The following is a 12,872-nucleotide window of genomic DNA, read 5'->3' on the forward strand; positions in this document are numbered from 1 at the left end:
GCTTTTTACAATATATGTGAATGATATAGAAGATGGTATCTGCAATAACATTAGCAAATTTGCTGATGATACAAAGCTGGGTGGCAGGGTGAAATGTGATGAGGATGTTAGGAGATTGACCTGGACAAGTTAGGTGAGTGGGCAGATGCATGGCAGATGCAGTTTAATGTGGATAAATGTATGGTTATCCACTTTGGTGGCAAGAACAGGAAGGCAGATTCCTACCTCAATGGAATCAATTTAAGTAAAGGGGCAGTACAGAGAGATCTGGGTGTTCTTGTACACCAGTCAATGAAGGCAAGCATGCAGGTACAGCGGGCAGTGAAGAAGGCTAATAGCATACTGGCCTTCATAACAAGAGGAATTGAGTATAGAAGCAAAGAGGTGCTTCTGCAGCTGTACAGGGCCCTGGTGAGACCACACCTGGAGGACTGTGTGCAGTTCTGGTCTCCAAATTTGAGGAAAGACATTTGTGGGCGGCACGGTGGCACAGTGGTTAGCACTACTGCCTCACAGCGCCAGAGACCCGGGTTCAATTCCTGCCTCAGGCGACTGACTGTGTGGAGTTTGCACGTTCTCCCCGTGTCTGTATGGGTTTCCTCCGGTGCTCCGGTTTCCTCCCACAGTCCAAAGATGTGCGGGTCAGGTGAATTGGCCATGCTAAATTGCCCGTAGTGTTAGGTAAGGTGTAAATGTAGGGGTATGGGTGGGTTGCGCTTCGGCGGGGCGGTGTGGACTTGTTGGGCCGAAGGACCTATTTCCACACTGTAAGTAATCTAATCTAATTCTGGCTATTGAGGGAGTGCAGCGTAGGTTCACGAGGTCAATTCCTGAAATGGCGGGATTACCTTACGCTGAAAGACTGAAGTGACTGGGCTTGTATACCCTTGAGTTTAGAAGACTGAGAGGGGATCTGATTGAGACGTATAAGATTATGAAAGGATTGGACACTCTGGCAGCAGGAAACATGTTTCCGCTGATGGGTGAGTGCAGTGCCGAACCAGAGGACACGGCTTAAAAATACGGGGTAGACCATTTAGGACAGAGATGAGAAACTTCTTCACCCAGAGAGTGGTGGCTGTGTGGAATGCTCTGCCACAGGGGGCAGTGGAGGCCCAGTCTCAGGATTCATTTAAGAAAGAGTTGGATAGATCTCTCAAAGATAGTGGAATCAAGGGTTATGGAGATAAGGCAGGAACAGGATATTGATTAGGAATAATCAGCCATGATCATATTGAATGGCGGTACAGGCTCGAAGGGCTGAATGGCCTACTCCTGCACCTATTGTCTATTGTCTATTGTCTATTGTCTACTAAACCCAGTTTCCCATCGGCCCCATTATTTCTATTAAATGATTTTCTATTAAGCAAGGTTTCACTGGAACACAACAACAATGTAATAGGAGAACTACCATAAGTTATGGATTTAGATCCAACATTTGAATAAGATGTCATCTTCCCCTTCTGATAAAAAAAACCCTTTCTAACTCTCAACTATTTTATTGATCTCTGCTGCACTCAAATAAGTGTTTATCTGTGCAGTTAAAATTGCATTTCATCCATGGAATTTTCTTTTTAAGTTGTTTTATAACTCATGTACTTTCCTTGCAACTTCCAGCATTCTGAAGAAAGATGTCCAACTTTTATTGCAATGGAAACTCTTGGAGCTTCAACTTTCACTTTCAGTCTCCACACTTCTTCCCTTTCTGACCTGACGAGGAGAATTGGGGCATTCCCAACTATCGATTTTCTATTCTGACTAATTACCTTCTCTTCACTTTCCCACTTCCTATCATTTTTGAGTTTTGGGAAGGGATGGAAAAAGAAATTTAATTTTATGAATCAACTCGTAATTGTCAGCCAATACTGCTGCTACTGGCAGCTGGTGACAAGTGGTGTCCAGCAGGGTTCAGTGTTGTGGGCGCAGCTGTTCACTTTATATATTAATGATTTGGATGAAGGGACTGGGGGCATTCTGGTGAAGTTCACCGTTGATACGAAGTTAGGTCGACTTAGTTAGTTAGATACGAAGCAGGTAGTACTGAGGAGATGGAGAGGCTGCAAAAAGGTTTAGGCAGTGTAGGGGAATGGTCGAGGAAATGGCTGTTGAAATTCAACGTGAGCAAATGGGAGGTCTTGCACTTTGGAAAAAAGAATACAGGCATGGACTATTTTCTAAACGGTGAGAAAATTCATAAAGCCAAAGCACAAAGGGATCTGGGATTGCTAGTCCAGGATTCTCTAAAGGTTGACTTGCAGGTTGAGTCCGTGGTTAAGAAAGCAGATGTAATGTTATCATTTATCTCAGGAGGGTTGGAATATAAAAGCAGCAATGTGCTACTGAGACTTTATAAAGCTCTAGTTAGGCCCCATTTAGAATACTGTGTCCAATTTTGGGCCCCACACCACAGGAAGGACATACTGGCACTGGAGCATGTCCAGCAGAGATTCACACGGATGATCCCTGGAATGGTAGGCCTAACATACTATGAACAGCTGAGGATCCTGGGATTGTAATCACTGGAGTTTAGAAGGTTGAGGGGAGATCTAATATAAACTTACAAGATAAAGCGTGGCTTAGAAAGGGTGGACACTGGGAATTATTTCCATTAGGTGGGGAAACTAGGACCCATGGGCACAACCTTAAATTTAGAGGGGATCAATTTAGAATGGAAATAAGGAGATATTTCTTCAGCCAGAGAGTGGTGGACCTGTGGAATTCATTGCCACAGAGCATAGTGGAGGCTGGGATGTTGAATGTCTTCAAGGCAGAGATTGATAAATTTTTGATCTCGCAAGGAATTAAGGGCTACGGGGAGAATGCGGGTAAGTGGAGTTGAAATGCCTATCAGCCATGATTGAATGGCAGAGTGGACTCAATGGGCCAAATGCCTTACTTCCACTCCTATGTCTTATGGTCTTGCATGTTTAGCAGTTGCAACTCTTTGATTTTCAATGCAGGTCCTTATTACAAAAGGTAGTGAGTTTTAAATTCTAAGAGAATGATCGCTCTGCAAATTTCATGCATGGTTTCAACTTCAAAAACCATCAAAATCCTGTCAAAATGAATTTGCTTAATCCTATCAAATTCAATATAGCTTTGCCCAGGCTCTTTCCTCAAATTTGAAAACTTTTGCCTGCATACTTCAGGAACTAACTCATGTGAACCCATTATAGTTTATTCTTCATAGTGTCATAATCAGTGAGTATAAGTTTCCCGTGCTTTACCCGTCAATGTGTAACATCCAGTTTTGGCCATTCCACTTCATTTGTCTCGCTATTTTTGCAAATGACAAGAAGAATGCCTCGTTGACCTTTTCTTCAGATTTTGGTAGGGCGTGTGCAAACCTAAAGATTTCCATACTGGATTTTAGATAACAATTAGGACTTCCCTTATCAGAGCCTCTTCAGCTTCTAAAGTTTTTTAACTGTACCACCCGAAGGTTATATTTTCTCTCTCACATATACATGTGATTCTGTTCTCTTTTCCCTTCGAAATTTAAGTTTCTAGTTTTCTAAACTGTCTTTTCCTGTCATCTCTAGCTTCAATATTTTTCTTCATGCTGAATGGTTCAATAGTAATTTGTTATTAACTGACTATGTTGTCTCACAACATGGAGTACCTGATCTTGTTTGTGTTGCTACTGAACACAAATGCTGGTCTAGTCCTTCAATTAGCCATATCGTTTTAGCTCTGGTCTTCAATTCCACTTCCAATTTATTTGCTAATTCAATTAACCTGGCTTTGAGATTTCTTGCAAATTTGTCAAGGACATCTTTTCCACATGCAGGAAGATGTTTAGCAGTTTCCAGTGCCAACGTATAGTACAAAACCTGATGTTTCATTTTATCCCTTGTCACTTATCAACACCGCATAGAAGAGAGAGACACGGGCATTTTGATGCTTTAACTTTGTAGGCTATATGTTTCTGCAGTACTGGTCAGGAGCCAATCAAAATGTTGATGTCAAGCAGTTGTCCTTAGTTCGGAACTCACTGACTCTGTTCCATTTACTTTTGCTCTCAGTGTTCCAGGAAAAGGCATTAATTCACAATATTGTCAAATAACCATGATTTTTAAAGTTGCAGCCACGTCTTTTAAAGTAGCAGCCACCTCTTTACACAGTGTCCTTGGTTGAAAGCAATGTCTCAATTTGTTTCATACACCCTCCAAAAATAAAGGAAATAAAAAGGTATGGTCTTTATGTTGATGGTACTTAAATTTGGGAAGGCACCTGGATCACATGAGAGACATTCAAGGATAAAGAAAGAAGTGAGAGTGAAAGTTGCAAAGACACCAGTAACAATCTTTCAGTTCTCCTTAGATTCAGGGGTGATGATGCAGGGCTGGAGAATTCAAACCTTTGGTTAAAAGAACATTGTAAAGCTAGGCCCAGCAATTATAGACCATAAGACCATAAGACATAGGAGCGGAAGTAAGGCCATTCGGCCCATTGAGTCCACTCCGCCATTCAATCATGGCTGATGGACATTTCAACTCCACTTACCCGCATTCTCCCCGTAGCCCTTAATTCCTTGTGACATCAAGAATTTATCAATTTCTGCCTTGAAGACATTTAGCGTCCCAGCCTCCACTACACTCTGTGGTAATGAATTCCACAGGCCCACCACTCTCTGGCTGAAGAAATGTCTCTGCATTTCTGTTCTGAATTTACCCCCTCTAATTCTAAGGCTGTGTCCACAGGTCCTAGTCTCCTTGCCTAACGGAAACAATTTTCTAGCGTCCACCCTCTCCAAGCCATGTATTATCTTGTAAGTTTCTATTAGATCTCCCCTTAATCTTCTAAACTCCAATGAATACAATCCCAGGATCCTCAGCCATTCCTCATATGTTAGACCTACCATTCCAGGGATCATCCGTGTGAATCTCTGCTGGACACGCTCCAGTGCCAGTATGTCCTTTCTGAGGTGTGGGGACCAAAACTGGACACAGTACTCCAAATGGGGCCTAACCAGAGCTTTATAAGGTCTCAGTAGAACAACAGTGCTATTATATTCCAACCCTCTTGAGATAATTGACAACATTGCATTCGCTTTCTTAATCACAGACTCAACCTGCATGTTTACCTTCAGAGAATCCTCGACTAGCACTCCCAGATCCCTCTGTACTTTGGCTTTACAAATTTTATCACCGTTTAGAAAGTAATCCATGCTTCTATTCTTTTTTCCAAAGTGCAAGACCTCGCATTTGCTCACATTGAATTCCATCAACCATTTCCTGGACCACTCCTCCAAACTGTCTAGATCCTTCTGCAGCCTCCCCACTTCCTCAGTACGACCTGCCTGTCCACCTAACTTTGTATCATCGGCAAACTTCGCTAGAATGCCTCCAGTCCCTTCATCCAGATCATTAATATATAATGTGAACAGCTGCGGCCCCAACACTGAACCGTGCGGGACACCACTTGTCACCGGCTGCCATTCCGAAAATGAATCTTTCATATCAACTCTCTGCCTTCTGTCAGACAGCCAATCCTCAATCCATACCAGTAGCTCACCTCGAACACCATGGGCCCTCACCTTGCTCAGCAGCCTCCCGTGTGGCACCTTATCAAAGGCCTTTTGGAAGTCTAGGTAGACCACATCCACTGGGTTTCCCCAGTCTAACCTAATTGTCACCTCTTCAAAGAACTCCAACAGGTTTGTCAGGCACGACCTCCCCTTACTAAATCCATGTTGACTTGTTCTAATCCGACCCTGCTTCTCCAAGAATTTAGAAACCTCATCCTTAATGATGGATTCTAGAATTTTACCAACAACCTAATTATAGGCTAATTGGCCTATAATTTTCCATCTTTTGCCTTGATCCTTTCTTGAACAAGGGGGTTACAACAGCAATCTTCCAATCATCCAGGACTTTCCCTGACTCCAGTGACTTTTGAAAGATCTCAACCAACGCCTCAGCTATTTCCTCAGCCACCTTCCTCAGAACTCTAGGATGTAACCCATCAGGGCCAGGAGATTTATCTATTTTAAGACCTTTTAGCTTTTCTAGCACTTTCTCTTTTGTAATGGCAACCATACTCAACTCAGCCCCCTGACTCCCTTTATTTGTTGGGATATTACTCATGTCTTCCATTGTGAAGACTGACGCAAAGTACTTATTAAGTTCTCCTGCTATTTCCTTATCTCCCATCACTAGGCTTCAAGCATCAGTTTGAAGTGGCCCAATGTCTACTCTTGCCTGTCGTTTGTTTCTTATGTATTGAAAGAAACTTTTACTATCATTTCTAATATTACTGGCTAGCCTACCTTCATATTTGATCCTCTCCTTCCTTATTTTTCTCTTTGTTATCCTCTGTTTGTTTTTGTAGCCTTCCCAATCTTCTGATTTCCCAGTGCTCTTGGCCACTTTATAGGATTTCTCTTTCTCTTTGATACATTTCCTGACTTCCTTTGTCAGCCATGGCTGTCTAAGCCCTCCCCAGATAATCTTTCTCTTCTTGGGGATGAACCTCTATACAGTGTCCTCAATTTTACCCACAAACTCCTGCCATTTTTGCTCTACTGTCTTCCCTGCTAGGCTCTGCTTCCAGTCTATTTTCGTCAGTTCCTCTCTCATGCCCTCATAATTATCTTTATTTAACTGTAACACCATTACATCCGATTTTGCCTTCTCTCTTTCAAACTGCAGACTGATCTCTACCATATTATGATCGCTGCTTCCTAAGTGTTCCCTTACTTTAAGATTTTTTATAAAGTCTGGTTCATTACATAGCACTAGGTCCAGAATAGCCTGCTCCCTTGTGGGCTCCATGACAAGCTGTTCCTAAAAGCCATCCTGTAAGCATTCCATGAATTCACTTTCTTTGGATCCACTGGCAACATTATTTACCCAGTCCACCTGCATATTGAAGCTCCCCATGATCACCGTGACCTTGCCTTTCTGACATGCCTTTTCTATTTCCCGGTACATGTTGCGCCCCTGGTCCTGACCACTGTTAGGAGGTCTGTATATAACTCCCACTATGGTTTTCTTGCCTTTGTGGTTCCTCAATTCCACCCACACAGACTCCACATCATCCGACACTATGTCATTCAGCACCATAGATTTAATTTTGTTCTTAACTAACAAGGCAACCTAGTGCCTTGTGCTAACCTAGTGCTAACTGCTGTGCCACCGTGCCGCCCACATCATGGGGTAATTCAAAATGTAACCTAGGTAGAATAGAATTTCATTTAATGGCAAAGCCTTTTCCTCATTTTCCGTCACTCAATACCACATCCAGAATTTTCCAAATATGGATGGATGGTGTATTACAAGATACAAGGAAGTGAGTTCATATAATCATTACTATATTGTTTTTGTCTAAGCATTTCTGGACATCAGCATCAATACAGTCATAATGGTTACTAACATTTGAAAGGCTACTTGATTAGTCAATGCAGCAAATTGAGAACACAAATTCCAGGATGCTGGTCACGCCAAATTGCTGCAAAGTAAAATAGCAATTTTATTCCACCCACTCGACACAGATGACTCAGTGATAGTAAAAATGGTTTCATCGTCTGAACAAATTATGGCCGCGAGCTTATACCTGGAAATTTGAATGTGATCATGGACATAGTCATGAGGTGATTTGAAATCTCATTGTTATTGCAGCAGAGAGAAAAATCTGGCCTTAAACGCATAAACAAAATGGTTTAGTCTTAATAAAAATCATGATACACGATATAAAAGGGGCCATTGTATTTTATACCTGCAATAAATAAAAGAACACTAATTGATCACCATTATCTTGATCATCAGCCATTGCCATTTATTACTTTGATTAAAGTGAACAATTTGTCTGTTGGACCATGCAATCATGCAATTGATTTTCTATGATTATAAAATGATCAACTTGGAGTATATTTGCTGTAGTTTTAGTAGTGATTGCATCATGCGGCATGATTAAAATTATATGAAATAGGAATGGAGTGTTTATCATCATCTACCATAATTTAAACACATATGTTTATTATTTTTCTCTTTTCAGAGGTCAAAGTCAACAATCTGTTCTAAAATCTGTATGAAACTGACACGAAAGTTTTACAATACATTTGAAGTCTACTGTACGAAGGACGTAATCTTCAATAGAAACGTTTAATGGTAGTGTATTGGATGTGTGTTTAGAGAGTTGAATGACCTTTAGAAGTACTTCATATAATTTGATAATAGTTGTAATCTTTGTAATATTTATCATTAGGCCTTCAAGTTACCTACATCGTAAGAATTTGCTCCCTAACCTTTCTGTCTCTCCATCTTAAATTCCTCTTTGAAGAAACTTCTTAAAAACTACATCTTCAGCAAGCTCTTGGTCAGTTTTCAAAATATTTCCTTAAGTGGTTTGGTATCATTTTTCTTTGTCATGCTAGTGGTAAAATGCAGATGAACAATATTCAACTTCCATGGTCTGGATTTAATGCCTAAGACTTTTCCTGGACTAAGATGGTTTTAAAAAAACAAACACTGACTCAAGATGGCTGCAGCAATCACTTGACCAATAACTGAGATGTGTTCAGGAAATCTTAAGATACTATTTTATTTTAAGGTATTGAAACTATACACTAAAACAGGCATCAAGAAACTAGCATCTCCTATTTCAATCTGCATCTGATAAATGGCTGATATTGGGTTTGAAATGTTGCCTGCGAAACATTCAGCTTGGAGAGACAATGAGGCCAGACTGAGGAATTTATAATTGAGCCCTATTTCAGCCACTGATTTTGAGTAGAGAGAACACTCTGGATTATAGCAAGACTGAAAGTCTGCCTCTGTCTGTTTTCTCCTCCATCTCCTGCAAGCTAGCGTCAATAACAATGCAAATCAGAGAAAAGAATCATTCACCAAGAGTTGGAGGATCTATATGCTTCACTGCTGCTGAGGATACCATTCATTAATTAAACAACTGTGACCTCAAGTTAAAATCTGATATCCTGAGACTCCGTGAATTTATAAACTACATAGCCTTTTCTCTTCCTCTCTGTGCTAGACACTTTCTTTTTTATAGTTTATGTCTGTGTCTGTGTGTGTTTGATGTAATTTTTTTCAGGGATATTAAGTAATAGCATTCTTTTTTCTTTCACTCAAGAAAGTCTTGCAATTGGCTTCTTAGTTTTGAGTAGTACTCTTTGTAACTTGAAATGTAACAGTTGTGTGATGAAAAGAACAAATTATTTTGACCAACAGAGAAGACATTAAAAAGAGAGGAGTTAAATCATCCCCTTTATCTGGTTGATATATTGTTTTACAGTGTTTGGATTTTATCGTTTTTAAAAAGATCATGGGACATATTTTTTCTACTTAAAAGGTGCCACAAAGTGTTATAGCTGTTACTTTTCAACATACAGTACCACAGCCCTTTATTTCAGGAGGAATCGGTGGAACCCCACAGAATGGAAGCAGGCCATTCAGCCCATTGTGTCCCACCCTATCCCTGTAACTCTGCTTTTCCCCTGGCTAATCAATTTAGCCTGCACAATATGGGCAATTTAGCATGGTCAATCCACCTAACCTGCACAGGTTTGGATTTTGGGAGGAAACCCTCAAAGACGAAGGAAGAATGTGCAAACTCAACACAGACAGTCGCTTGATGGCGGAATTGAACCTGGGTCCCTGGTGCTATGAGACAGCAATGCTAACCACTGAACCATCATTTGGTCTCTAGAGTGAATGGAGAGAGAAAAACACTGACTCATATTCATGTACGTATTTTATAAACTTAGAATATCCTGGAGCTTTATAGAAAATGAAATATTTTTTGAAGTGTAGTCACTGTTATAATGTAGGAAATTACCTATAGGTTCATGCCCTGAGAAACACAAGTGTGAGTAACTGAAGCTAGCCATCAGGGTGCCAATTGTTCTGGATGAAAAAGAAATCAAGCAAGAGATTTAAAACTGCAATAGCGAACTCTTAAAGTAGTTTTTGTGATCCATAGACTTTGTATCATTAAATTGACTATTACAGTCATAAAATAAATCCCATATGAAAGTAAATGGTCCTCCTGCAGGTTTCTGATATTTCTGCAGTTTGTCAGGACAGCAACTGAATACCGGCATGACAACATGAGGTTTGCAAAACCTCCTGGATTACTCAGGAGTCACTAGGAATGAACGATAAATCTTCCAAGCATTCCAACTGGCAGCCCAGGGACAGACGTACTTTCAGGTTCCAGTTTACATCAGCATCTATTACATAACAAGAGGATTTTAAATTATATAATTAGAGAGTTTCAACTGACCTATTTTGCAAGGATAAGCAAGTATTTTATTGAATTAAAATAACAACGGTCCATATTCCCACAAATTTTCTCCTGCGCTATGATTACTGAAAGAGAATTTTACCTCCATTGTGAAAGTAATTTGAAAATGCATTAATACACAAAAAAACGTTGTTGTTCTACTACTTAGTTGAATCAAAGGTGTTGCAGAGTTTTCTGAGGTTTTGTTTTATTTGTACATTATTTAGTGTCTGTAATTCTTGAAAGCATGCTCACTTTGGGGCAGAATGGTAACTTATTGGTTAGCACTGCTGCCTCACAGTGCCAGGGACTCAGATTTGATTCCACCCTCAGGTGACTCTTGATCAGTTGGGCCAATGGGCTTAGAAATCTAATCTAATCTAAAAAGAAGTGGCAGATGGAGTTTAATTTAGATAAATGTGAGCTACTGCAGTTTCAGAAAGCAAATCTTCGCAGGACTTATACACTTAATGGTAAGGTCCTAGGGAGTGTTGCTGAACAAAGAGACCTTGGAGTGCAGGTTCATAGCTCCTTGAAAGTGGAGTCACAGGCAGATAGGATAGTGAAGGAGTTTGGTATGCTTTCCTTCATTGGTCAGAGTATTGAGTACAGGAGTTGGGAGGTCATGTTGTGGCTGGACAGGAACATTGGTTAGGCTACTTTTGGAATACCGCATGCAATTCTGGTCTCCTTCCTATCAGAAGGATGTTGTGAAACTTGCAAGGGTTCAGAAAAGATTTACAAGGATGTTGCCAGGATTTGGAGGATTTGAGCTACAGGGAGAGGCTGAATAGGCTGGGGCTGTTTTCTTGGAGCATTGGAGGCCGAGGGGTGACGTTTTAGAGGTTTATAAAATCATGAGGGGCATATATAGGATAAATAGATAAAGTCTTTTCCCTGGGGTGGGGGAGTCCAGAACAAGAGGGCATAGGTTTAGGGTGAGAGGGGAAAGATATAAAAGAGACCTAAGGGGCATTTGCTTCACACAGAGGGTGGTACATGTATGGAATGAGCTGCCAAAGGAAGTGGGGGAGCTGGTACAATTACAGCATTTAAAAGGCTCAATAAGAAAGGTTTAGAGGGATCTGGGCCAAGTGCTGGCAAATGGGACTAGATTAGGTTAGGATATTTGGTCAGCATGAATGGGTTGGACTATAGGATTTGTTTCCATGCTGTACATCTCTATGACTATGACTCTATGACTGTCTGTGTGGAGTTTGCACGTTCTCCCTGTGTCTGCGTGGGTTTCATCCGGAGCACAAGTAAATGGCCAATAATGTGCAGGCTAGGTGGATTAGCCATGGGGAATGCGGGGTAACAGGAATAGGGTAGGGGTGGATCTGAATGAGATGCTATTTGGAGGGTTGATGTGACTTGATGGACCGAATGGCCAACACTATAGGGATTTTATGAAACAAAGCAAATCCTGCATGATTGTAGATTACTTTCATATCTCAGCACACTTCCAAATCAAAAGATGACTGAGATGCTTGAATGAATATAAGCCAGATCTAATTCAGGAATCTTGCAAGAATTTATCCTAAATCTGACCAATTGTCATTTTCACTGTAGCACTTGGTTATGTGATTATTGTATCAGAGTTAAGAAGCTTGTTCACACATCCCAAGAAGAATAGAAATATTGCCAATCTCTGCAAAGTCTCCTGGATACAATAAATTTCAGACATCCTTCAATCTTTACGTTTATGATTGCTAGAAAGACTAAGTACTTTGGTGAAGACTTCTGGAATTTTTCTGCATCCAAAATGCCAGTCTGCAGTTAATTTGATTCATTCCACATGATATCAAGAAACAGCAGAAGACACTGGATACTGCAAACTCTATGGGCCCTGACAGCATTCTGCTAATTGCACTGAAGATGTACTGCCGAGAATTTGCTGCACCCCAAGTTTATCTGTTTTTGAACAGCTACAACACTGGCATCTACCAGACGATGTGGAAAATTACCCAAGTATGTGCCAGACTCTATAAGGAGATCAGATTCAAACTAGCCAATTACCATCCCACCAATCTACTCTCGGTCCTCAGTAAACTGATGGAAGAGGCGACCGAAAGTGTTATCAAGCAGTGCTTGTTTAGTAATAAAGTTAAAAATCATACAACACCAGGTTGTAGTCCAACAGGTTTATTTGGCAGCACTAACTTTCGGAGCGCTGCTCCTTCGTCAGGTGTCCTCCTGAAGTTGCATCGCTCTAGCACAGTGAAATTGATGCTTCTCCCGGCCAATATCCTCATCATCTTTCTTGGAAGACTGCTACTGCTCTCCCAACTCTTCAACATCCACGAAACCCCCTCTTTGTCTGCTCCTGTTATGTCAAGGTTATGCAACACACTCTCTCTGAAGTGCACTGCAAAGCACATCCAAACCTTATCTTGAAGAGCCCTATTGTCTGTTCCATGATAGCCCTAGTGGAAGAGTGGGGTGCAATGTGTTGGTGCTTGGCTTCATTTGGGAGGGTTCCGCAAAGGAGTCTTCAGCCACAGTAAGAGAAGCTATCTGTTGTCTTCCAGCAGCTATCCTTATATGGCACTTAGCCTTTTAAATGAGGCAGGAACTTGGGTATTATCAAGAACATAGGCATCATGGCATTTCCAGGATACTTGGAG

This window comes from Chiloscyllium plagiosum, unplaced genomic scaffold, assembly GCF_037043375.1.
Source record: "Chiloscyllium plagiosum isolate Xiang-an unplaced genomic scaffold, Cpla_swu_hap1 HiC_scaffold_5, whole genome shotgun sequence".
Classification (NCBI taxonomy): Eukaryota; Metazoa; Chordata; class Chondrichthyes; order Orectolobiformes; family Hemiscylliidae; genus Chiloscyllium; species Chiloscyllium plagiosum.